Genomic DNA, 24,194 nt, shown 5'->3' with positions numbered 1-24,194 from the left:
AAAGATGCAAGCACACCACTAGCATACATTGTGTAATATGCAAATTCTACGTATTATTCTACAAAAAGAGCATTTGCATTCATTACATCTTATTTTAACAAATTAGCTAAGAGGTGAGTGGAAGTGGCTGTATATGTCATTAGGATGTTAACACAGGGCATATATTATCATGTTATCATTGCACACATGGTAAGTCAGACACCACCAGAATCATAATGATAAGGTCACAGCGAGCATACTAAGGAAGAGCTGGGGGTGCAGTGGATTTCTACAATGGGAAATAAGATCACATTGGATGGCACAAGATTTGAGGGAGGCCACTAAGCCCAGTCTTATCATCCTTAACAGAGACAAGATTTTTTTCATTGGCATCTGCCAACTATCTCATGTCTATGGAATCTAACAAACTGGACGCTCACCGGTCCAGTTCTTTATCTTTGTTGGTTATCTGTGGCAAATGCAGTAAATTTTGGCCAAAAAAATGTTGGATTTATGTATTGCATCTGACATTTTCTGTGTATTTTTAAAGCTTCCCATTTAGAATACATTGAATGACAACCACTATTGGTGGCCAACTGTTTTCATGACTTCTTATACAATGAACAGATGGTGGGTGACCAACACTACAGGCGGACCTTGTATCTGTACAGGTAGTGAGTGTGCATATACGTAGTAATCAGGCATGTGCAATTCTAATTAGTCTGTGGAGAGCTCCTCAAAACCTGCAGAAGGCAGTGGTGCCCAGAATTTTCGAACAGCGAGGTGCCCATGTCAAACATTTTATACTCCTAAAATGAGGGGATGACTGGCCTAACACTGCCACATATGGCTGAAAATATCTGTCACACATGATGATGACCCGATTACTCAACCACAACTGCTTGTGTTCCTAGTCCATTAGAGATTCTCAGAAATATCACCAATTTGTCTATGTATACGGCCAGCTCATGTGGCCCAAAGAACAGAACAGGTGGTACTTCGGTGGCACCATTCTTAAGGCCTCTCTGCGGGAATCTATTACTACCCAAATGATGCCAACACAATCTAACCGTGCACGTTTTAAGTTGGTGTTGGGTAATGTCATACATCTAGCGGCATAGCGAGCCATATCCTACGTAAAGTACCTCAGGCACAAGATGCCATTAGCAAGTGTGTCACCTCTTTTTGTCCTCTGTCATCTCTTCCTGACTGTCCCCATTCTTCTCCTCCACCTCTTTCTGTTTCAAATGGGGATTACATCAATTGTCTTGCCTCCCCTCAATTTTAGGGAGATTTGCCAACTTTTTTTTTAACACTTTCCCATCTGACCCGATATCCGAGACCTGTATCAGCCTAGTAGCTGTTTCTTTGGCGGTGAAGGGGTTACCTGGACGGCCTCTCACGTCCCATAACATCCAGAGCAACTATTAAAATTTTATGCGGAGTGTAAATGGGCCGGGTCTGCTCCAGCTACACAGCCAGCAAGCAGTGATTTATTACTCGCAAATACCACAGAACTAATTAGTATAGTAATTAATTAATACGAATTTGCATATTTGCATGTGCAATTAGTGCAGCGAAGTGATTACTCCGAAAATGAGAAGTTTGGGGCTGTCAGATGTTGTGAAGCGGACTGGAAAAGTGTGTGCAAATGGAGCTGAGCACAGCTTCCCACCCACACCTCCCCTTCTGTCCCTGGAGGGTGTAAGGAGGAAGGAGGGGTGACCCTAAAATGGGCGGAGTCAGTGATACACCCCACTCAGCTGGAGTGAATATTCCAATTGTATTGAAATCTAATTTGCTGATTTCTCATTTGTTTAGCCATGTCGATAGAGGGTTAGGTAAGTATACCCGATATCTCAAGGTTTGCTTCTAGAAGTCAACTATGCGTTGGGTCATATTAAATTCAGTGGGATTACTAATCCCTATATGAGGCCATTTACAGGACATAGTATTACATGTGTGATACATTATTTCTGAGAATAAAAATTGCTGGTAAATTCTGTTTAGCAACTCACACAAAATTACATTAAATAAAAATACTATTAGATCAGGCGAGCTGCCCAAAACTACAGTATATAAGTGCACCCCAAGAGAACAGACACTCCAATTCACCAAGCCAACTCTAAAGGGCCTAGCTGCACACTGCAAAAGATGTAAAATATGCAACAGAAACAATGTATGCAGTGTATAAGGAATTGGCCAAAATGTGCCAGCTCACAACCCACGTCAAGGGTCTACATTGTCTTGCAAGTCCCTGCACTAAAATTCAAAGCGATCAAAAAGGACATATAATTAGAAAAAATCATAAAATTAAGGCAGTTATCTTTACCAACACCATCTAGAGACCTTAGATTATCTATAGATCTTTCAAGATGAAGAGTAAAGGTACCGTCACATTAAGCGACGCTGCAGCGATATCGACAACGATGCCGATCGCTGCAGCGTCGCTGTGTGGTCGCTGGAGAGCTGTCACACAGACCGCTCTCCAGCGACCAACGATGCCGAAGTCCCCGGGTAACCAGGGTAAACATCGGGTTACTAAGCGCAGGGCCGCGCTTAGTAACCCGATGTTTACCCTGGTTACCAGTGTAAATGTAAAAAAAACAAACAGTACATACTTACATTGCCGTGTCTGTCGCGTCCCTCACCTTCAGCTTCCCTGCACTGTGTAAGCGCCGGCCCTAAGCACAGCGGTGACGTCACCGCTGTGCTTTGCTTTCCGGCCGGCACTGACACATTCAGTGCAGGAAGCTCTGAGCAGCAGCGCGGACGCCGGGGGACGTGACAGACATCAGAGGGTGAGTTTTTTTTTTTTACTTTTACAATGGTAACCAGGGTAAATATCGGGTTACTAAGCGCGGCCCTGCGCTTAGTAACCTGATATTTACCCTGGTTACCATTGTAAAACATTGCTGGCATCGTTGCTTTTGCTGTCAAACACGACGATACACGCTGATCTGACGACCAAATAAAGTTCTGGACTTTCAGCAACGACCAGCGATATCACAGCAGGATCCAGATCGCTGCTGCGTGTCAAACACAACGATATCGCTATCCAGGACGCTGCAACGTCACGGATCGCTATCGTTATCGTTGCAAAGTCGTTTAGTGTGAAGGTACCTTAACAATGCAGCAGGGCATCTGCTAAAACCTATGCCTGATTACAACTGCCTATCTTTATGAAATTTATACTTACTACCAATGTGCAAGTTACTTCTGAAAATAAAAATTGCTGCTAAATTCTGTTTAGCAGCTTAATCAATAAGTAAAAGGGACACTGTAAGAAGATGAACATACTGCCCATATTCCCCCTTAGGCTACTTTCTCACTAGCGTCGTGCACTGCACGTCGCTATGCGTTGTTTTGTAGAAAAAACGCATCCTGCAAAAGTGCTTGCAGGATGCGTTTTTTCTCCATTGACTTGCATTAGCGATGCAGTGCGACGCATTGCCACACGTCGCAACCGTCGTGCGACGGTTGCGTCGTGTTGCGTCGGACCGTCGCCACCAAAAAATGTTGCATGTAACGTTTTTTGGTGCGTCGTGTCCAGCATTTCCGGCCGCGCATGCCCCACACCTCACAATGGGGCAGCGGATGCGTTGAAAAACAGCATCCGCTGCCCCCGTTGTGTGGCGCTTCCACAGTATGCGTCGGTGGGCCGCAACGTCGCATTGCGACGTGCAGTGCACGACGCTAGTGTGAAAGTAGCCTAAAAGACACGAGCATTGTGTGTTGCCCCTAATGGACTGTCTTGTGTTCCTGTCTTGTGGACAGATGTGAGTTAGAGGACTGTGTCCCAGTCCAAAGGACTGATGGAACAATGAACTGTGTTTTGTTGTTCACACTGTTGGCAAATAGACTATGCCGTTTGTTTGTACAAGGGCTTTTGCCAAGAATGGCCAGATCAACCCAAAGGAATGATACCAGGTTAAAAAGACTTGGATGGTCGCAGTTCGGAGGTCCATTGTTTGTGGTGAGATGTTTTATGTTTTCCAGGTTTCAAGGTTTCAAGGACGGTCACCCTTAAAGAAGGAGGAAATGTAAGGAAATGGACATACTGCCGACGTTCCCCCTTGAAGACACGCATATTGTTGTAATGTGTATTGTGACATGCATTATTAGTGACAATGTTGTAGTTTGACCAACAGTAGGGAAAGTTATAGTTGATGTTTGGTACTAGCGCAGAATGGGAGGGGTAAAAGTCAAGGGAGAAATACAGTAAGGGGGTTAGATAGGGCTCAACCTGCAATTGATGCAGACCTAGGGTCTGACTAATCGCGTTACGTGGGTGTCGCTAATGTGAGTGGAGACAGCAGTAGTGGATAGTGAGATCCGGAGTAGAAACAAGGAAAAGCGACAGAAAGACTGAGTAGTGCACTGGAGACGGGTCCTGGGACAGAACGCCTAGCAGTACCACCCCCGACTTTGCAACTCAGAGAGGTAATGGGCCAGGATGGAACAGGAAACATGACACAAAGAATGCACCGGGCGGGAGTTCCAAGGCATCAGCAAGCAGAGAAGCTAAGTAAAGGCTATAGTGGCAATCTAGCTCCCCTAAGGGAAAAAGAAGGACACAGCACCATGGGTTGAAGTACACGATTCCCACTTACTGGACTGTAGTACCATTATTGGGGATGGGAGAGACTCCTGAAGTATTGTGCTGGTTGATGGTGAAGGTAGAGATACTAGATGAGGCAGAGGCAAGTGAGTCTAGAGAAGGAAAGCAGAAAATGTGTGTGAAGATGCTCCATGTACCAAAATAAATGTTCGTGAAGTTATGCACCTGCTATCTATTGTAAATAGTTCCCGCCAAGTTAATGTTCAGTAAAAAAACAAACTATTTATTGTTGGCTGTTGGTATTCTTCACTGAATCTTTCAATACTTGGTCCTGGCCAGCCGAAGTCACCAGAATCATGTGGTCTGCAAGGGCGTTGCTCCCCCATAGACGAAGCTCATGCACCCAGCCAGGACCCTCATGTAGTGTGCACTAGTGCAATTGCCACAAATGCAACCTGCATTTCCAGAATCCTGAATGGCACTGTTAGGAGATGGTATAAAGGTTGCATGTGGCACTGTATTGTGCATATGTAAAGTGCGCAAGAGTGGTAGTCATGAACGAGCTTTTGTCCGGTTACACTCTGGCACTTGAAAGGAAAACAGTGTCCCATTTCCAGTGTGCTGTCAGGTGTGGGGTGCATCACACTCACTTGTAGTCTGTGGGCCTCCACTGTCTTCAGACCTCTATTCTCAGGAACTGCTGTACACAATTCAGGGGACACCAAGTTCATTGCAACAAGCAAATGTTACTAATCAGTTCAAGTTCATCAGGTGGCAATATGTGGGATAGGGCACATCACTTTATATTCCTTACTTTCTTAGCACGGCAGATTTTCAGCCCTACAATTCGTTCCTCCCTTCACCCGCTGGCCCTGTTGGCCCAGGGATTTCCCTTCCCCTTCAGCAGTGCACCCAGGATCCAATACCTTCTGTCTTGACGGAACCCTGTCCATCTTCCCTTGTACACCAAAGGACAAGATGTGCCCGGCAACCCCTATGTCAACCTTGGGCTCTGGGCACGACAGGTGAGTTAGCTCAGGATTCCAGTATGGCATCCCACTGCCTTGAATGGTAGCCACATGCTGACCCTGGCAGCCCACTAGTCTTGAACTTGGACTTGTCACTGCACTTCTCTATCAACCTCACTATGAAGAAGTTCCCACCTTGTATTAACACTAGTTCCCCCCCCCATTTGGCTACTTCTATTATTAACTATGTCCTATCCTATAGACTAAACCTATTGTCCTTATCCAATGTCCTATACCGTTGCTAAACCACTTACTATATAATCAGTACTTATCTTATCCCTAATCTAATCCTGTACTCACCCTGCACTATGCACTACTCACATTATACATTACTTATATGCTGTATATTACCATAACACATTACATGTAAAACCGCATGACTTTATACACCCTTGCCCCTGTTGTCTTCAGGGGCAGGAACGCAGCAGAACAGTCCATTATTATTACATATTGTGGAGACAAGAGGTGTTTAATCAGTAGTCAATGACAGTCAGACCGAGTATTATTCCCCCTCATAATGTGTATAACGGGGGGCCCATCGTATTCCATGGGCCTGGTTTATGACCCCAGTGGTGCACACAGTCTGTCATCATATATATCCTTTATTCCAATATTTCCCTGTAAAAGTGTTTCCACTTCTGTGTAGCATCCCTGACCATTCCTCGCCATCACCATCCGTCTCCTCTCTTGCCCTAACTCTGTTTCTCACCATCCGTCTCTGTCTCCCTCCATGTCTCTATTTTCCATCTCTCTCCCCATCTCTTGCCAGCACCAAAGTCTCTCTGCATTTATCATGGCCTCTCCATGGCACGGCTCCAAGTTTTGCAGAGTGAGGCCCTTATTGTTATGCATCTTGCTCCCCTTTTGAAACTAAGCTATGTGTAATGAGAAGAAGCAAGCTGCTTCCCAATCAGGGACTTGCATTAATGGCAAATACTCTTTAACTCTTTCCATCCCACAATGAGCCCCACTGAAATAAACAGTGCATGGCAGAAGAGGAGACCTGCTTGGACATATGTCTGTCCTTTCTCGGGCATAGTCCGCATTTGCATTATACCTTAACTTCTAAAGCTATCAATTGTACATTCCTATGATTTAACAGCTTGCCATGTCTCTGCTGGAAGTGAATGAATATGCCGCTATCAGTATTCCCCACATAGACCTATATTGTCCCAGTGGTGCGCCATATATCATCCGCTTCCTTTTCTCTTACAACCGTTTCTATGAAAACAATATAGTGTTAAAAGAACCTATAACCTATAAAATAATTGAACTGTGTCATGCACGTATGGCCATCTATTAAAAATCCATGATTAATCCATGTCCAAATCTTTTCACATATACATGTCACTAATATAATTCATTATCTTGCTGGGCCCAAATAAATTTGGATGACCGCCTAGGAACAAGGCCAACCTTATGTTGGATGGTGCCCTGTGTGTGCCTCCCCCCCCCCCACATAGTGTACTGCCATACAGTGTGCAAATAACTATACCATGTAATGATACATTATCAGTGTCATACAGGAGGGTGCCCTAATGACAGCAGCATACATGACCAACTTTGCACCATGCAGATTAAAAAGTTTATACAGTAATGATGGAAGTGTTGGCACCTTTGAAATTGTACCAAAACATGAAGTATTTCTCCCAGAAAATTATTGCAGTTGCACATATTTTGTTATACACATGTTTGTTTCCTTTGTGTGTATTGGAACTACACAATAAAAACTGAGAAAAAAGGCAAATTGGACATAATTTCACACAAAACCCTAAAATGGGTTGGACAAAATTGTTGGAACCTTCAACTTAATATTTGGCTGCATTCCCTTTGGAATAAATAACTGCAATCAATCGCTTCCTATAACCATCAATAAACTTCTTATACCTCTCAACTGAAATTTTGGATCACTCTTCATATGTAAACTGCTCCAGGTCTCATATTTGAAGGGTGCCATCTCCCAACAGCAATTTTAAAATATCTCTAGCGCTCTGTTTCCATCCTTTTCTGGGTGCTTCTTGAAGTATGCTTGGGGTCATTGTTCAGCTGGAAGATCCATGACCTAGGACGCAAACTCAGTTTTCTGACACTGGGCACTATATTGCGACCCAAAATCATTTGGTAATCTTCAGATTTCATGATGCCTTGCACACACAGTAAAGCGGCAGCAAAACAACCCCAAAACTTCTTTCAAATCTTTGAACCTCCACCATGTTTGACTGTAGGTACTGTGATCTTTTCCTTGTAGGCCTCATTCCATATTTGGCAAATAGTAGAATGATGCGCTTTGCCAAAAATACCAATCTTGGTCTCATCTGTCCACAAGACTCTTTCCCAGAAGGATTTTGGCTTACTCACATACATTTTGGTAAACTGCAGTCTAGGTTTTTTTATGCCTCTGTAAGCAGTGGGGTCCTCCTGGGTCTCCTGCTGTAGTGTTTCATTTCATTCAAATGTCGACAGATAGATCGCGCTGACGTTGATCCACCCTGAGCAGGCAGGACAACTTGAAATTCTTTGGAACTTGATTGGGGCTGCTTATCTACCATCCGGACTATCCTGCGCTGCAACCTTTCATCAATTTTTCTCTGTCTTCCATTTCAAAGGAGATTAGCTATAGTGCCATGGATTGTAAACTTTTTGATTTTGTTGGGCACCATGGGCAAAGGGATATCAAGAACTCTGGAGATGGACTTGTAAGTTTGAATTGTTGATTTAGTTCAACAATTTTGTTTCTCAAGTCCTCAGACAGTTCTGTTCTCCTCTTTCTGTTCTCTATGCTTAGTGTGGCACACACAGACCTATAATACAATGATTATGTTAACTTCTCCCCTTTTTATCTGGTTTCAGGTGTGGTTTTCATATTGTCCACACCTTTTACTTGCTACAGGTGAGTTTGAATGAGCATCACATGCTTGAAACAAAGTTGTTTACCCATATTTTTTGAAAGATGCCAACAATTTTGTCGGGCCCGCTGTGTGTGAAATTATGGCCAGTTTCCCTTTTTTCTCTGTTTTTTTGTGTTATTCCCATACACACAAAGGAAATAAACATGTGTGTAAAAAAACGTGTATTTACAATAATTTTCTGGGAGGAATACTTTATTTTCTGGAGCAATTTCAAGTCGGTCATGACTGTGTGTGTGTGTATATTTATATAATATAATTATATAATATAATAATTGTTGGAATAAGTTTAAATGCAACAACTCCATTCCTGTTGTAGTCTGCATTGAATGTCTATGAGTGTTCATTTGTCAGCTATGCTGTGATTGTTAAAGTTTGTAAAAAAAAAAAAAAAAGGTCAGAGGACACTCACTGATTGCATCAGTCTGCTGCTGTTTCCTTCACAGAGAGACATGTGTTACATGGACTAGATTATATCGGTAGTTACTGTCAAAGCTTTCTTATTTTGTTCCAGTTCAAGCTGCATATATTAAACACAGTTTGCCTTACGTTGGATTCTGCTGCTTATATGAAGTAACACGCGCTGCTGTGGTAATACTCCGGCTAACAGGTTATGGGCCCAGCCACCGGAAAGTAAATGGTAAAAAGCCCAGTCACCGGAATAAGCAGCGAGCCAAGCGCAGACAGCACAGAGGAACCCCCGGAATACAAGGACACCGGAACGCAAAGGTACCGCAGTGTACAGAGCACCGGACAGCGCAGCTTAAAGGGCCAGTAACAAACAAAAAAAAGAGGTACAAGAGACAAGAATGTCTACAGAAAGGAATGCAGTGAAGTACACAGTGCCAAGTCTCACAAATCACAATTACAGCTCCTGGAAATTCAAGGTAAAGATGTTACTTATAAGAGAGGGTACATGGAAATGTATTGAACAGCCTGTGCCTGACCCAGTACCGGGTGATTGGCTAGAGACTGATCAGAAAGCACAAAGCACTATTTCCCTCAGCATAGATGATAACCAGATTGTACATGTATGCAAATGTGATACTGCAAAGAAAATGTGGGAAGAATTACAGAAAGTGCATGAAAGGTCAAATCTCAGCAATAAGCTATATCTTATGAGAAAGCTGTATCAGTCTAAATTAAGTGATGGCCAGCATATGCAGGACTATATCAGAAACACCCTAGAGATTGTGGAGCGCCTAAGGGGTATTGGTGAAGAAATTAAAGATTTTCATGTTGCTGCATTACTATTAAGTGGTCTTCCAGAAAGTTATGACACGCTTGTGACTGCATTAGATGCCAGACCAGATGATGAACTCACACTAGAATATGTGAAAGGGAAACTTGCAGATGAATACAAGAGAAAGTCAGAGACTATTAGCAATAATATATGCAAAGCAGAAACAGCATTAAAGACACAGTACTTTTCTAAAGCTCAGAGTCATTTAAAGGAAACTCGTGAATGTTTTGTCTGTAAAAAGCCTGGTCACCTTAAAGCAGACTGCAGAGTGTGGAAAGCAAGAATGAATCAGTTTAAAAAGCTGGACAGTCATCAAAAGGTTAAAACAGCTGTAAAGAAGGAAGATGCATGTATTGCGACTGCATTTGGGGTCAGCACAAGCCCATATGCAAACCATGTTTGGTGTATTGACTCTGGAGCGACTGCTCACATGACACGTGATAAGGATTTCTTCATTAATCTAGATGAAAGCAAGTCTGAAAAGGTAATTTTAGCTAATGGTCACTATATGACATCAGAAGGAATAGGAGATGGTTATTTCCATTGTCAAGTTCAATCCTCAGCACAAGTCAGAAAAATCCCAGTTAAAGACGTGCTGTATGTTCCCAAACTTGAAAGTAACCTTTTATCTGTAAAGAAGCTTGCACAACAAGGAAATATAGTTACATTTAAGGATGACAGATGCATCATTTCAAAGAAGGGTCATACCCTTGCCGAAGGAAAAATCAAAGATGAACTTTATCAGCTGAAATGCAATGAAACTGTTTACAGTGCTAGACAAGATTTTCATAAGGACTGTATTCATGTGTGGCACAGACGCCTAGGCCACAGAGATCCAGAAGCAGTAAAGAAACTAGCTCAACTTGCAAATGGTATTGCAATCAACCAGTGTAATCAAACAATGAAGTGCACAAGTTGCCTAAAAGGGAAAATGTCCAGAAAATCGTTTCCTAAAGTAAGCACTACTAAATCTGCACAGATACTGGATTTGATACATACAGATGTGTGTGGTCCAATGAGTGTTCTTACTCCCAGCAAGAAGAGATATTTTCTCACATTCATTGATGATTATTCCAGATATACTGTTACTTACCTACTTCAAAGTAAAGATGAAGTTCCACAGAAACTTGAAGAATATCTTGCTGCAGTTCTTAACAAATTTGGAAGAATACCAAAGGTACTGCGAGCAGATAATGGAACTGAATATACAAGTGGTAAAGTGCAAACCATCCTGAAAAAGAATGGAATCGTGTTCCAGACAACCGTTCCATACAACCCAGAGCAGAATGGCACAGCAGAGAGAAAGAACCGAACTCTTTGTGAAAGTGGAAGAAGTATGCTATTTGATGGAAACCTACCTACAACATATTGGGGAGAAGCCATCATGACTGCTACCTATCTTCAAAATCGACTGCCAAGTAAAGCTACAAGTAAAACTCCGTATGAGCTATGGAACTGTGAGAAGCCCAACCTGAAGCATCTCAGGATATTCGGAAGCAAAACTTTTGTGCATGTTCCCAAAGAAAAACGTTCTAAGTGGGAATCTCATGCAAAGGAAGGAGTTCTTGTGGGGTACAGTGAAACTCAGAAAGGATACAGAATCCTGCATCCACAGACCAACACAGTAACAATCAGCAGAGATGTAGTGATTGATGAAAACTCAGTATCGCTCAAATTTCATGAGGTTACGCAAATAATTCAACCTAAGGAACAAGAATTTCAGTCAGTGATTCCAGACATTGAAGAGAATCTCAAAGAAAATACTGAAGTCTGGATATGCTCTGAAAGTACTGAAAAAGAAACAGAAGAACCAAGCCAACCTCAGGAGATCAGAAGATCAGAAAGATCAAATAAAGGAATTCCAGCTAAACGCCTTTCTTATATGGTCAGATCAATTCCAGAAGAAGAGCCACAGTCATGGCAGGAAATGCAAAAACTGCCTATTCATAAGAAGCAAAAATGGATAAAAGCTGCTGATGAAGAAATGGAATCCCTTCATAAGCTCAAAACATGGGAGCTCACAGAGCTACCTCAAGGCAAGAAAGCAATTGGATGTAAGTGGGTCTTTAAGAACAAATATGACTCCGAAGGTAATATTCGCCGTTTTAAAGCAAGATTGGTCGCAAAAGGATATTCACAAAAATATGGTGAAGATTATGATGCTACTTTTGCTCCAGTTGCCAAGCAAACTACATTCAGAACTTTATTATCCATAGCTGCTGTTCAGCAGATGAAAGTAAGACATTTTGACATCAAAACAGCCTTTCTACATGGAGACATTGAAGAAGAGCTGTACATGACTCAACCAGAAGGCTATGTTAAAAGGGGTAAAGAGAACCTTGTTTGCAGAATGCAAAAATCTCTCTACGGCCTTAAGCAATCAGCAAGAGCATGGAACACTAAGATGAACAAAGTGTTAATCGACGAAGGATTTAAAAGGTCTCAAGCGGATCCATGTTTGTATACAAAAAGTGTATCACAAGATTGGATGTATGTTATTCTATATGTGGATGATGTAATAATAGCGCATCAAGAAGAGAGAGAAATTTCAAAACTAGGTCAAATTCTGAACAAGCATTTCGAGACCAAGGACCTTGGAGATGTGACATACTATTTGGGAATCCAAATCCAGAGAGAGGAAGATGGAAGTTTTCTTCTTAATCAAAATTCTAAAATCTCCACAGTTCTAAACCAGTTTGGAATGTCAGAAGCCAAAGGCATATCAACTCCAATGGATCCATCTTACCTAAAATTGGAAGGAGAAGAAGATCTGCTACCCACAAATGACAGTTACAGACAAGCAGTGGGAGCACTTCTATACATAGCAACCACAACCCGTCCAGATATCTCAGCCACAGTGGGAATTCTCTGCCGACGTGTAAGCAAGCCACGCCAAAGAGATTGGAATGCAATTAAGAGACTTCTTCAGTATCTTAAGGCAACCCAAGAGTTAAGTCTAAAGATTTCTGCATCAGGAGATCTAATTCTCAGAGGATATGTAGATGCAGATTGGGCTGGAGACTCAAGTGATCGAAGATCAACAAGTGGTTACTTGTTCAAGTTAGGACACACTTCAATCTCATGGTCGAGTAGAAAACAAGTGTCAGTTGCATTGTCTTCTACAGAAGCAGAATATACATCAGCTGCTCATGCAAGTCAAGAGTTAATTTGGTTGAAGCAACTTTTGGAAGAATTCGGCAAACCACTAGCTGAACCAACTGTTATCTATGAGGACAACCAAGGATGTATCAAGCTCGCCAGCAGTGAAAGGATAAGTGCAAGAACAAAGCACATTGATGTTAAACATCATCACTTGCGTGACTTAGTAGAGCGTGAAGTTCTAAAGTTTGTTTACTGTGAATCTGACAAGATGTTAGCAGATGTTTTGACAAAGCCATTGTCAAGAGCCAAGTTTGAAGAATTCAGAACTGCAATGGGACTAACAGGATAAGCAGTTGTTGAGTGGGGGTGTTGGAATAAGTTTAAATGCAACAACTCCATTCCTGTTGTAGTCTGCATTGAATGTCTATGAGTGTTCATTTGTCAGCTATGCTGTGATTGTTAAAGTTTGTAAAAAAAAAAAAAAAAGGTCAGAGGACACTCACTGATTGCATCAGTCTGCTGCTGTTTCCTTCACAGAGAGACATGTGTTACATGGACTAGTTTATATCGGTAGTTACTGTCAAAGCTTTCTTATTTTGTTCCAGTTCAAGCTGCATATATTAAACACAGTTTGCCTTACGTTGGATTCTGCTGCTTATATGAAGTAACACGCGCTGCTGTGGTAATACTCCGGCTAACAATAATATAATATAATTTAGTGCCTAAGTGACAATGCTATTCAATGTCCCAGTTATAGTAAATGCTCTGCTTTTAGCTAGGCCTTCTGTGACGTTCTCTTTAGAAGGTGTAGCTTGTGTGCTCTTTTTGACTGTACAGGTTTCACACCCCAAACATGGCCCTGCTCATCTTTGAGTATGTTGCTACTGAAACTCCCTACATTTGCCTATTGACCTGCCATCAGCTTGAATCCCAGTAAATAGCACAGTTAGAGTCTTCTTGTGAGTCCTCGATGGGAAATTTAAAATAACTATGCTTAAAAAATCGTATTTTAGGTTTCCAATCATGGCTTGAGGACCTGGATGCTATATCATTGGTGGTAACTTATTAAATAGAGTAATTGAGCAGAAAATGATTGTTCAAACCAAGCACTGGAGCTCGGTGCACCCTTGATGTGGCCAAGCAATTCAGTGCACCTTCCTATCTACTTGTTTTGTATCTATCGTCCTTCATTGGCAACTCTGCCTTTACAGGAGACGGAGGAGTGTTGAAAAAGATGGGAAACAAGTAGGTGGGAAGGTTTCTGTGGTGCACTGAGTGCGTCTCTTGGTTTGAACATTCATTTTCTGTTAAAAAAAAAGTCCCTGTTTTTACATGGTCAGCTGATGTACCCTCTACAAAAAGACACTGTACAAGCACTTTCAGAGTGTGGCCAAACAAAAAACAAAAGGAGCATATACCTTGTAGTAAATAAGTAAATAGTAATAGTATATGTAAATAACATTAGCTACATAGTTAATGCTATTTTGATCAAAAAAGCATAAATCCATCCCACCACAATAAGGTGTACCTCAATTGGGACAGTCCCATCTCTAGTATTAAACTTCACCTTGTGTCAACCGACCTCAGTATATGTGGGGACAGGGCAGGACAGGGTCCAATGTTCAGACACCTGCCCATGGGAAGCACAACCACACAGGTTCCTTAGTGGCCAGACCTACTAAGGAACAATTGGTAAGCATATAACCCAGACCCATTCTCCTACACAAAGGGTGGGCAACACTCCGCTAAATATATGAACATACTGATCAAATAGTCATTAAACTATATTGAATCAAGAAGTGTCTTTTTGTTTTTTTGATTAAAAAATCAAACCTTTATTTAGACATATATAAAAATATACACACAGAATCAAAATAGTGCCTCTAAACCAAGAGCAATTATTCACAAGAGGTCAGCTGAAGCATAGACATATGAATATCCAAAAAGAAACAGAGGAGGCTACAAACTCTTTCCTGCTCCTAAACAAATGTGAAATGCTGGCTATGGATATTAAAGATTGCGTTCACATCGTATCCTCACCCATAACTTCTAAATTATACGGGAATATCCCTGTCGGGTGAAGCAGATTGTGCTCTAAAGTGCAAATGCATCAGTGCTGCAATATCCAAGTCACATTGCACCTAAGTTATCAATTGAAAGGAATAATCTACAATAACAAATAAAGGAGCATGTATGTAAAGTGCAGATGCACAGCATATGTAACATAGGTAAATAGCAGCTGAACCGTGTGATCAATGCTCACAGAGTCCCAAAAATCGCTGCTGCATCATCATCCATAATAGCTGCATCAGACAATTGCAAAGGAACGAAGAGTTGCAAGCCCTGATCAATACATAGTACCTGGATCTGTGTGCCGCTTCCCGTGTGTAGTGCTAAGTGACACGCTGCACCTCCAAAAACCCAACGCGCGTTTCGCGAGTGTTTCTTCCTCGGGGGCATCTACTAAGGAACAAGAGTCAAAATTGACCTCAACACTTGACCTCAAAAGTTTTATTTGTATGAAACCTCTGTTGTACCTAAGACTAATTTTATTATTGTCAAAAAGAAATGGCCATGTATGAAGTATTTCTGTGGGGAATTTCAGGTAAATGGGCTGGAGCCCTAACAATACAGCCTCATTACAACCAGCAATGACCAATGCATCCACTTTTGTGAGACAAGTTTCGGCAGACAACATAAATGGAGTACTTGCTGGGAAGGTTTTCCTGGTACATCGTAATAGCTGTGTTCTCTGAGCCAGTCAGATGCCGTCCTTTTCCCTCTCATAAGATGCAGTTTCGCATACACAGAGGGAGGGAAATTACAGCTGCACCCTTTCTCCTTGGCTTTTTATTTTCTGTTTCACACTAGATGGTGTTTTTAGGACTATATGTTACTTGTTCTACAGATTTTTAGAAACAAATGTAGCAGTAGGAAACACTTTGTCTCCCATGATGTCTTCTCTACCAAAAAGAATATGGATCAATGTATAACTGGAAGGAATACAACCAGAGATCCCTACTGATGTATAAAAGAGGGGGCTTTGGTGCTGACTTTCCCCCAAAATAACCCCACTTTTAATATTTTGTTAAGGAAATTGCAACACAACTCTATCTCTTTAATGCAGTTTTTGAAACAATTTCTAGTACGATGCTAGAGGTTGGGAAAAGATGCAGCGACCTTTTTCACCATATCGTTTGTTGGCATCATAGAGGCCAGGCCTCCACCAATCAGACATTGACGAGATGTGCGTTTATCATCAAGGGAGTGCAGGTTGTGCTGCTCTTACTGTGATAACCTACAGGGGTGCAATTTCAGGGTATCTGACCATCAAGCTTAGGCTGGGTGTAGACGACTGTATTCTCTCATCCGAGAGAATAGGGCAGATGCAAATCACTCTCTGATCAGAGTTTGATCACAGTGTGATCCAATTCTTTCGGATGAGCAGAAGATAGAGAAAAAAATCTCCATCTTCTCCATTCAGTCAGTCCGCAGAAATTAGTCTGCAATCCGATGGTTTCCATGGACTTATTGACTCACATGGCCGAGTGTGATGCGAATATTGGATCAAACTCGGGCATGCTGTGATTTGCTTTGTGGACAGATTGTGTCTGAGGAAAAAAATCGAACCTGTGCTCGGACTCACAGTATAATATTTGTCAGAGTACAAACCGATGTTTTGTCGCACTCAACTGAAAATATGACCATGTGCACGAGTCCTCAATCTGATAAACAATAAGACCTCAACAGGGAACAGCCCTCCAAACGCAGTCTACCCTGGAGAAAGCCATCCTGGTCCAATGACTACTTACTCTCCATAAGGGTCTACATTTATCTCACTATGGCTGAGGGAGGGTACAACACCTGGAACATTTCCTCTCTGGTCTCAGTCTACCACCCTACCCGTGCCCTCTGCTCCGCTAATGACCTCAGGTTAGCATCCTCAATAATCAGAACCTCCCACTCCCGTCTCCAAGACTTTACACGTGCTGCGCCGATTCTTTGGAATGCACTACCCAGGTTAATACGATTAATCCCCAATCCCCACAGTTTTAAGCGTGCCCTAAAAACTCATTTGTTCAGATTGGCCTACAGCCTCAACGCATTAACCTAACTATCCCTGTGTGGCCCATTCAACAACAAAAAAAAAAAAAAACATAATCAGGTTCCTCGCATCATGTTCTCATACACTTTATGCAGTTAATAGCCTCTGTGTCTGTACTGCTACATACTTAGGCAGTTAACTGGTTCATGCAGCTTTACATGAACACCCGAGCCTTACACTATGGCTGGTCCAAATAACTAAAGCAATTGTTACCATCCACCTCTCGTGTCTCCCCTTTTCCTCATAGTTTGTAAGCTTGCGAGCAGGGCCCTCATTCCTCCTGGTATCTATTTTGAACTGTGATTTCTGTTGCTGTAATGTCTATTGTCTGTACAAGTCCCCTCTATAATTTGTAAAGCGCTGCGGAATATGTTGGCGCTATATAAATAAAATTATTATTATATTATTGCTATTAAAAAATAATACAAATACTTAAATTCACCATGCTTTGTGCGCTTCTAGATTGGGATTTCTCTCCCATAGTATCTTGAAGCATAACTGTTGCCTACAGAGTACTGTTCCCCATTGATGTTTTATTGACGAGATATGCTAGCACAATGTATGATGGAAAGCCCCTCTAACTTGTCTCTGCCATGTAGATGGTTAATTGTGTGCTGCACATGACACGGCTCTCATTGCACTAATGACCAGTGATGTTACTGAGGTGAGGTCCGTCATTACCATTACTGTTGTGGATTCTGTTTGTGGGCTCCCTCTGGTGGTTACTGCTGGTACTGGGTGACTTTGGTGGGTTGCGGCCTTTGGTTTCCACCTGTCCATCAGTGGCTGGGTGTTTCCTATTTTACCTGGCCTTTCTGTCATTTCCCTTGCCAGCTATCAATGTATTCAGATGTGCTCTGTTTGGTTCCTGCCTACCTGCTCCCAGATCTTTCAGGATAAGCTAAGTGCTGATTTTCAGTTGTTTGTTTTTTTTGTCCAGCTTGCTTATTATGTCTCTATGCTAGCTGGTAGCTCTAGTGGACTGAGGTTCTCCCCATGTGCCATGAGTTGGCACATGGGTTCTTGTAATCTCAGGATGGTTTTTTTGATTAGGGTTTTTTGCTGACCGCTCAGTCCCCTTTTGTATCGTTCTGCTTTCTAGTTTACAGCGGGCCTCAATTTGCTAAAACTATATATATCATCTCTATGTGTGTGCCTTCCTCTCATTTCACCGTCAATACATGTGGGGGGCAACTATATCTTTTGGGGTTCATTCCGCTGGAGGCAAGTGAGGTCTTTATTTTCTCTGCAGTGCTAGTTAGCTCTTAGGCTGGTGCGTGGCGTCTAGAACCAACGTAGGCACGCTCCCTGGCTATCTCTAGTTGCGTTTGTCAGGCGTAGGGCAGCGGTCAGCCCAGGTTCCATCACCCTAGAGCTCGTCCGTAATATATTTGTACTTTGCTTGTCCTGTGCTATCCCTAGCCATTGGGATTCATGACAGTATAGCCGGCCCACAAAGTGTTAATTGTTTGGGCTGAAGCAGGAGAAAGAGAAGTGTTTAAGGGAAAATTTTTTATTTTTTTTTTTCCCTTCAGAGTTTTGCTGCCTAGCCCTTAATTGCTGTCTAGCTGCTTCTTACCTCCTCTTAACCCTTGAATGGCTCTGATCTTAGCTGTTTAACATGGATGTCCAGAGTTTGGCTTCCAGCCTGAGTAATCTCGCGGCAAAAGTTCAAAACATACAGGATTTTGTTGTTCACACTCCCATGTCTGAACCTAGAATTCCTATTCCAGAGTTCTTTTCTGGAGATAGATCTACCTTCCTGAATTTCAGGAACAATTGTAAATTGTTTCTTTCTTTGAAATCTCGCTCCTCTGGAGACCCTGCTCAACAGGTCAAGATTGTAATATCTTTCCTGCGGGGCGACCCTCAGAATTGGGCATTTGCATTGGCACCAGGGGATCCTGCATTGCTCAGTGTGGATGCGTTTTTTCTGGCATTGGGATTGCTCTATGAGGAACCTAACCTGGAGATTCAGGCTGAAAAGGCTTTATTAGCCCTCTCTCAGGGGCATGATGAAGCGGAGATATATTGTCAGAAGTTTTGGAAATGGTCGGTGCTTACTCAGTGGAATGAGTGCGCCCTGGCTGCAAACTTCAGAAATGGTCTTTCTGAGGCCATTAAGGATATTATGGTGGGGTTCCCTACGCCTACAGGTCTGAATGAGTCTATGGCTATGGCCATTCAGATTGATCGGCGTTTACGGGAGCGCAAACCCGTGCACCAGTTGGCGGTGTCTTCTGAACAGGCACCTGAGACTATGCAATGTGATAGAATTCAGTCCAGAAGTGAACGGCAAAATTATAGGCGGAAAAATGGATTGTGTTTCTATTGTGGTGATTCAAGCTCATGTTATATCAGCATGCTCTAAACGCACAAAAAGGGTTGATAAATCTTTTGCCATTGGTACTCTGCAGCCTAAGTTCATTTTGTCTGTGACTCGGATTTTTTCACTGTCTTCCATTTCCGTCGATGCCTATGTGGATTCGGGCGCTGCCCTGAGTCTTATGGATTGGTCATTTGCTAAATGCTGCGGTTTTAGTCTGGAACCTCTGGAAGTTCCTGTTCCTCTGAGGGGAGTTGACTCTACACCATTGGCTATGAATAAACCGCAGTATTGGACACAAGTGACCATGCGCATGACTCCCGTTCATCAGGAGGTGATTCGCTTCCTTGTACTTCATAATTTACATGATGTACTAGTGCTTGGTCTGCCATGGTTACAAACTCATAATCCTGTCCTGGACTGGAAAACAATGTCTGTGTTAAGCTGGGGATGTCAGGGGGTTCATGATGATGCACCTCCGATTTCAATCGCTTCATCTACTCCTTCTGAGATCCCTGCGTTTTTGTCTGACTATAGGGATGTTTTTGAGGAGCCTAAGCTCAATTCGCTCCCTCCGCATAGAGATTGTGACTGTGCTATAGAATTGATTCCTGGCAGTAAGTTCCCTAAGGGTCGTTTATTTAATCTGTCACTGCCAGAGCATACTGCTATGCGGAATTATATTAAGGAGTCCTTGGAAAAGGGACATATTCGTCCATCTTCGTCCCCTCTGGGAGCAGGTTTTTTTTTTTGTGGCAAAAAAAGATGGTTCCCTGAGGCCTTGTATAGATTATCGCCTTCTGAATAAGATTACAGTCAAGTATCAGTATCCATTGCCATTATTGACTGATTTGTTTGCTCGCATTAAGGGGGCTAGGTGGTTCACTAAGATAGATCTTCGCGGTGCGTATAATCTGGTGCGGATAAAACAGGGTGATGAGTGGAAAACCGCATTTAATACGCCTGAGGGCCATTTTGAGTATTTGGTGATGCCTTTTGGACTCTCCAATGCTCCGTCAGTCTTTCAGTCCTTTATGCACAATATTTTCCGTGAATATCTGGATAAGTTTATGATTGTGTATTTGGATGATATTTTGGTGTTTTCTGATGACTGGGAGTCTCATGATCTACAGGTCAGGAAGGTGTTTCAGGTTCTGCGGGCCAATTCTCTGTTTGTGAAGGGCTCAAAGTGTCTCTTCGGAGTCCAGAAGATTTCTTTTTTGGGGTACATTTTTTCTCCTTCTACTATTGAGATGGATCCCGTCAAGGTTCAGGCGATTTGTGACTGGACACAACCTACATCTGTTAAGAGCCTTCAGAAGTTCTTGGGGTTTGCTAATTTCTATCGTCGGTTCATTGCTAATTTTTCCAGTATTGTTAAACCTTTGACTGATTTGACTAAAAAGGGTGCTGATGTTGCTGATTGGTCTCCTGCGGCCGTGGAGGCCTTTCAGGAACTTAAGCGCCGGTTTTCTTCTGCTCCTGTGTTGTGTCAACCAGATGTTTCACTTCCTTTTCAGGTTGAGGTTGATGCTTCCGAGATTGGAGCGGGGGCGGTTTTGTCACAGAGAAGTTCTAATGGCTCGGTGATGAAGCCATGTGCATTCTTCTCTAGAAAATTCTCGCCCGCCGAGCGCAATTATGATGTGGGTAATCGGGAGCTTTTGGCCATGAAGTGGGCATTTGAGGAGTGGCGTCATTGGCTTGAGGGTGCTAAACATCGTGTGGTGGTCTTGACTGATCACAAGAATCTCATTTACCTTGAGTCTGCCAGGCGTTTGAATCCTAGACAGGCTCGTTGGTCGTTGTTTTTTTCTCGTTTCAATTTCGTGGTTTCATACCTGCCAGGTTCAAAGAATGTGAAGGCAGATGCTCTTTCCAGGAGTTTTGTGCCTGACTCTCCTGGAGACTCTGGGCCTACTGGTATCCTTAGGGATGGGGTAATATTGTCCGCCGTATCCCCAGACTTGCGACGTGCATTGCAGGAGTTTCAGGTGGATAAACCGGATCGTTGTCCACCAGAAAGACTGTTTGTTCCGGATGATTGGACCAGTAGAGTCATCTCCGAGGTCCATTCTTCTGTGTTGGCTGGTCATCCTGGAATATTTGGTACTAGAGACTTGGTGGCCAGGTCTTTTTGGTGGCCTTCCTTGTCTAGGGATGTGCGTACCTTTGTGCAGTCTTGTGAAGTGTGTGCTCGAGCTAAGCCTTGCTGTTCTCGGGCCAGTGGGTTGTTGTTATCCTTGCCCATCCCGAAGAGGCCTTGGACGCACATTTCCATGGATTTTATTTCTGATCTCCCGGTTTCACAGAAAATGTCCGTTATCTGGGTTGTGTGTGACCGCTTTTCTAAGATGGTTCATTTGGTGCCCTTGCCTAAGTTGCCTTCCTCCTCTGAGTTGGTCCCTTTATTTTTTCAGAACGTGGTTCGTTTGCATGGGATTCCGGAGAATATCGTTTCTGACAGGGGATCCCAGTTTGTGTCTAGATTTTGGCGGACGTTTTGTGCCAAGATGGGCATTGATTTGTCTTTCTCGTCTGCATTTCATCCTCAGACGAATGGCCAGACGGAGCGAAGTAATCAGACCTTGGAAACTTATTTGAGGTGTTTTGTTTCTGCTGATCAAGATGACTGGGTTGCTTTTTTGCCACTGGCCGAATTTGCTCTTAATAATCGGGCTAGTTCGGCCACGTTGGTCTCTCCTTTTTTTTGTAATTCGGGGTTTCATCCTCGTTTTTCCTCTGGTCAGGTGGAGCCTTCGGATTGTCCTGGAGTGGACGTGGTGGTGGACAGGCTACATCAGATTTGGAATCAGGTGGTGGACAATTTGAAGTTATCTCAGGAGAAGACTCAGCAGTTTGCTAATCGCCGTCGCCGTGTGGGTCCCCGACTTCTTGTTGGGGATTTGGTGTGGTTGTCTTCTCGTTTTGTCCCTATGAAGGTCTCTTCTCCTAAGTTCAAGCCTCGGTTCATCGGTCCTTATAGGATCTCGGAGATTCTTAACCCTGTATCTTTTCGTTTGGATCTCCCAGCATCGTTTGCTATTCATAATGTGTTCCATCGGTCGTTGTTGCGGAGGTATGAGGTGCCCGTTGTTCCTTCGGTTGAGCCTCCTGCTCCGGTGCTGGTGGAGGGAGAATTGGAGTATGTTGTTGAGAAGATCTTGGATTCTCGTGTTTCCAGACGCAAACTCCAGTATTTGGTTAAGTGGAAGGGTTATGGTCAGGAGGATAATTCCTGGGTGGTCGCCTCCGATGTTCATGCGACTGATTTGGTCCGCGCCTTCCATAGAGCTCACACTGATTGCCCTGGGGGTTCTCGTGAGGGTTCGGTGACCCCTCCTCAAGGGGGGGGTACTGTTGTGGATTCTGTTTGTGGGCTCCCTCTGGTGGTTACTGCTGGTACTGGGTGACTTTGGTGGGTTGCGGCCTTTGGTTTCCACCTGTCCATCAGTGGCTGGGTGTTTCCTATTTTACCTGGCCTTTCTGTCATTTCCCTTGCCGGCTATCAATGTATTCAGATGTGCTCTGTTTGGTTCCTGCCTACCTGCTCCCAGATCTTTCAGGATAAGCTAAGTGCTGATTTTCAGTTGTTTGTTTTTTTTGTCCAGCTTGCTTATTATGTCTCTATGCTAGCTGGTAGCTCTAGTGGACTGAGGTTCTCCCCATGTGCCATGAGTTGGCACATGGGTTCTTGTAATCTCAGGATGGTTTTTTTGATTAGGGTTTTTTGCTGACCGCTCAGTCCCCTTTTGTATCGTTCTGCTTTCTAGTTTACAGCGGGCCTCAATTTGCTAAAACTATATATATCATCTCTATGTGTGTGCCTTCCTCTCATTTCACCGTCAATACATGTGGGGGGCAACTATATCTTTTGGGGTTCATTCCGCTGGAGGCAAGTGAGGTCTTTATTTTCTCTGCAGTGCTAGTTAGCTCTTAGGCTGGTGCGTGGCGTCTAGAACCAACGTAGGCACGCTCCCTGGCTATCTCTAGTTGCGTTTGTCAGGCGTAGGGCAGCGGTCAGCCCAGGTTCCATCACCCTAGAGCTCGTCCGTAATATATTTGTACTTTGCTTGTCCTGTGCTATCCCTAGCCATTGGGATTCATGACACATTACGTCACCATTTAATACTATGGAGGTTCAGGATTTTCCATTATCATTGCCTTTGCTTCAGCAATGTTTCCCCTATATATTCATCATTGTCTTCTGCTCTCTTGTCTAATTCTCTCTCACATTTCCTACTCTCATACAGTTTGCTGTCAGTAAATCCTCTCCATTATATGCTGCGTGACTCTTCCCTTCCTCTCATTCCATTATCTATCATGTCATTTCTTTTTTTTTCTCTTTCAGGGACAGAACACAGAATTTTCCCTTGAAATGGAGCTGATCTGTGACCATCTGCCCTGGAGACGGGGGAGTGCAGCACTTGTTCTCATCCCAGTGGTCTATGTCCAAGTCATGCCAAGCCGCTCTTGTTAATCCATGACATACTGTGCCTGCGTGGGAGCCATATTCACATTGTCTCTTTGCCACTTCCCTCCCAAGACTGGCATGACTCAGAAAAACTAGTGACCCAATATATTGGACCACTGACCTTGTAAGTCTGGAAGAACTGGTGACAGCCATAATATGAGTTTCACTGTAGACTGAACTCGCACCTGCTGTAGGCTCGGCTATATACACATCCACATAGAGCCATGAACCCTGCCTGTGTTGGGGTACTACTAGTGAAGCCCAGAGTGTTACATCAATTTTTTGTACACGTTGTTTAACCACTTTGACTTCATATTAAGCCCCTCTCTACACTCCTCTCTCGGAAATGGCTCAAGGCAAATTTAAGCATGAAACGCCAAATCCTCCTGTACTCTTGTTCATTCATTAACCCAATAGTATCAGTGGCTTTTAGCTTATACAGTATATATTGGCCTCAGTAATTGAGGAAA

The 24,194-nt window shown here is 43.1% G+C and overlaps 1 long non-coding RNA gene across 2 annotated transcripts in view; it reads left to right on the top strand.

The window, feature by feature from the left end:
* LOC143765550 (uncharacterized) overlaps positions 1-23,848 on the top strand; it is a 116,492-nt gene extending 92,644 nt beyond the window's left edge. For both annotated transcript variants that reach the window (XR_013213414.1, XR_013213415.1), the window contains exon 3: positions 23,602-23,848. This is a non-coding gene — a long non-coding RNA (uncharacterized LOC143765550). The remainder of the gene's footprint in view (positions 1-23,601) is intronic.
* Positions 23,849-24,194: the final 346 nt, after the last annotated feature.

The sequence above is a fragment of the Ranitomeya variabilis genome, chromosome 4, assembly GCF_051348905.1.
Source record: "Ranitomeya variabilis isolate aRanVar5 chromosome 4, aRanVar5.hap1, whole genome shotgun sequence".
Lineage (NCBI taxonomy): Eukaryota > Metazoa > Chordata > Amphibia > Anura > Dendrobatidae > Ranitomeya > Ranitomeya variabilis.
This window is presented reverse-complemented; position numbering and strand designations above follow the sequence as displayed.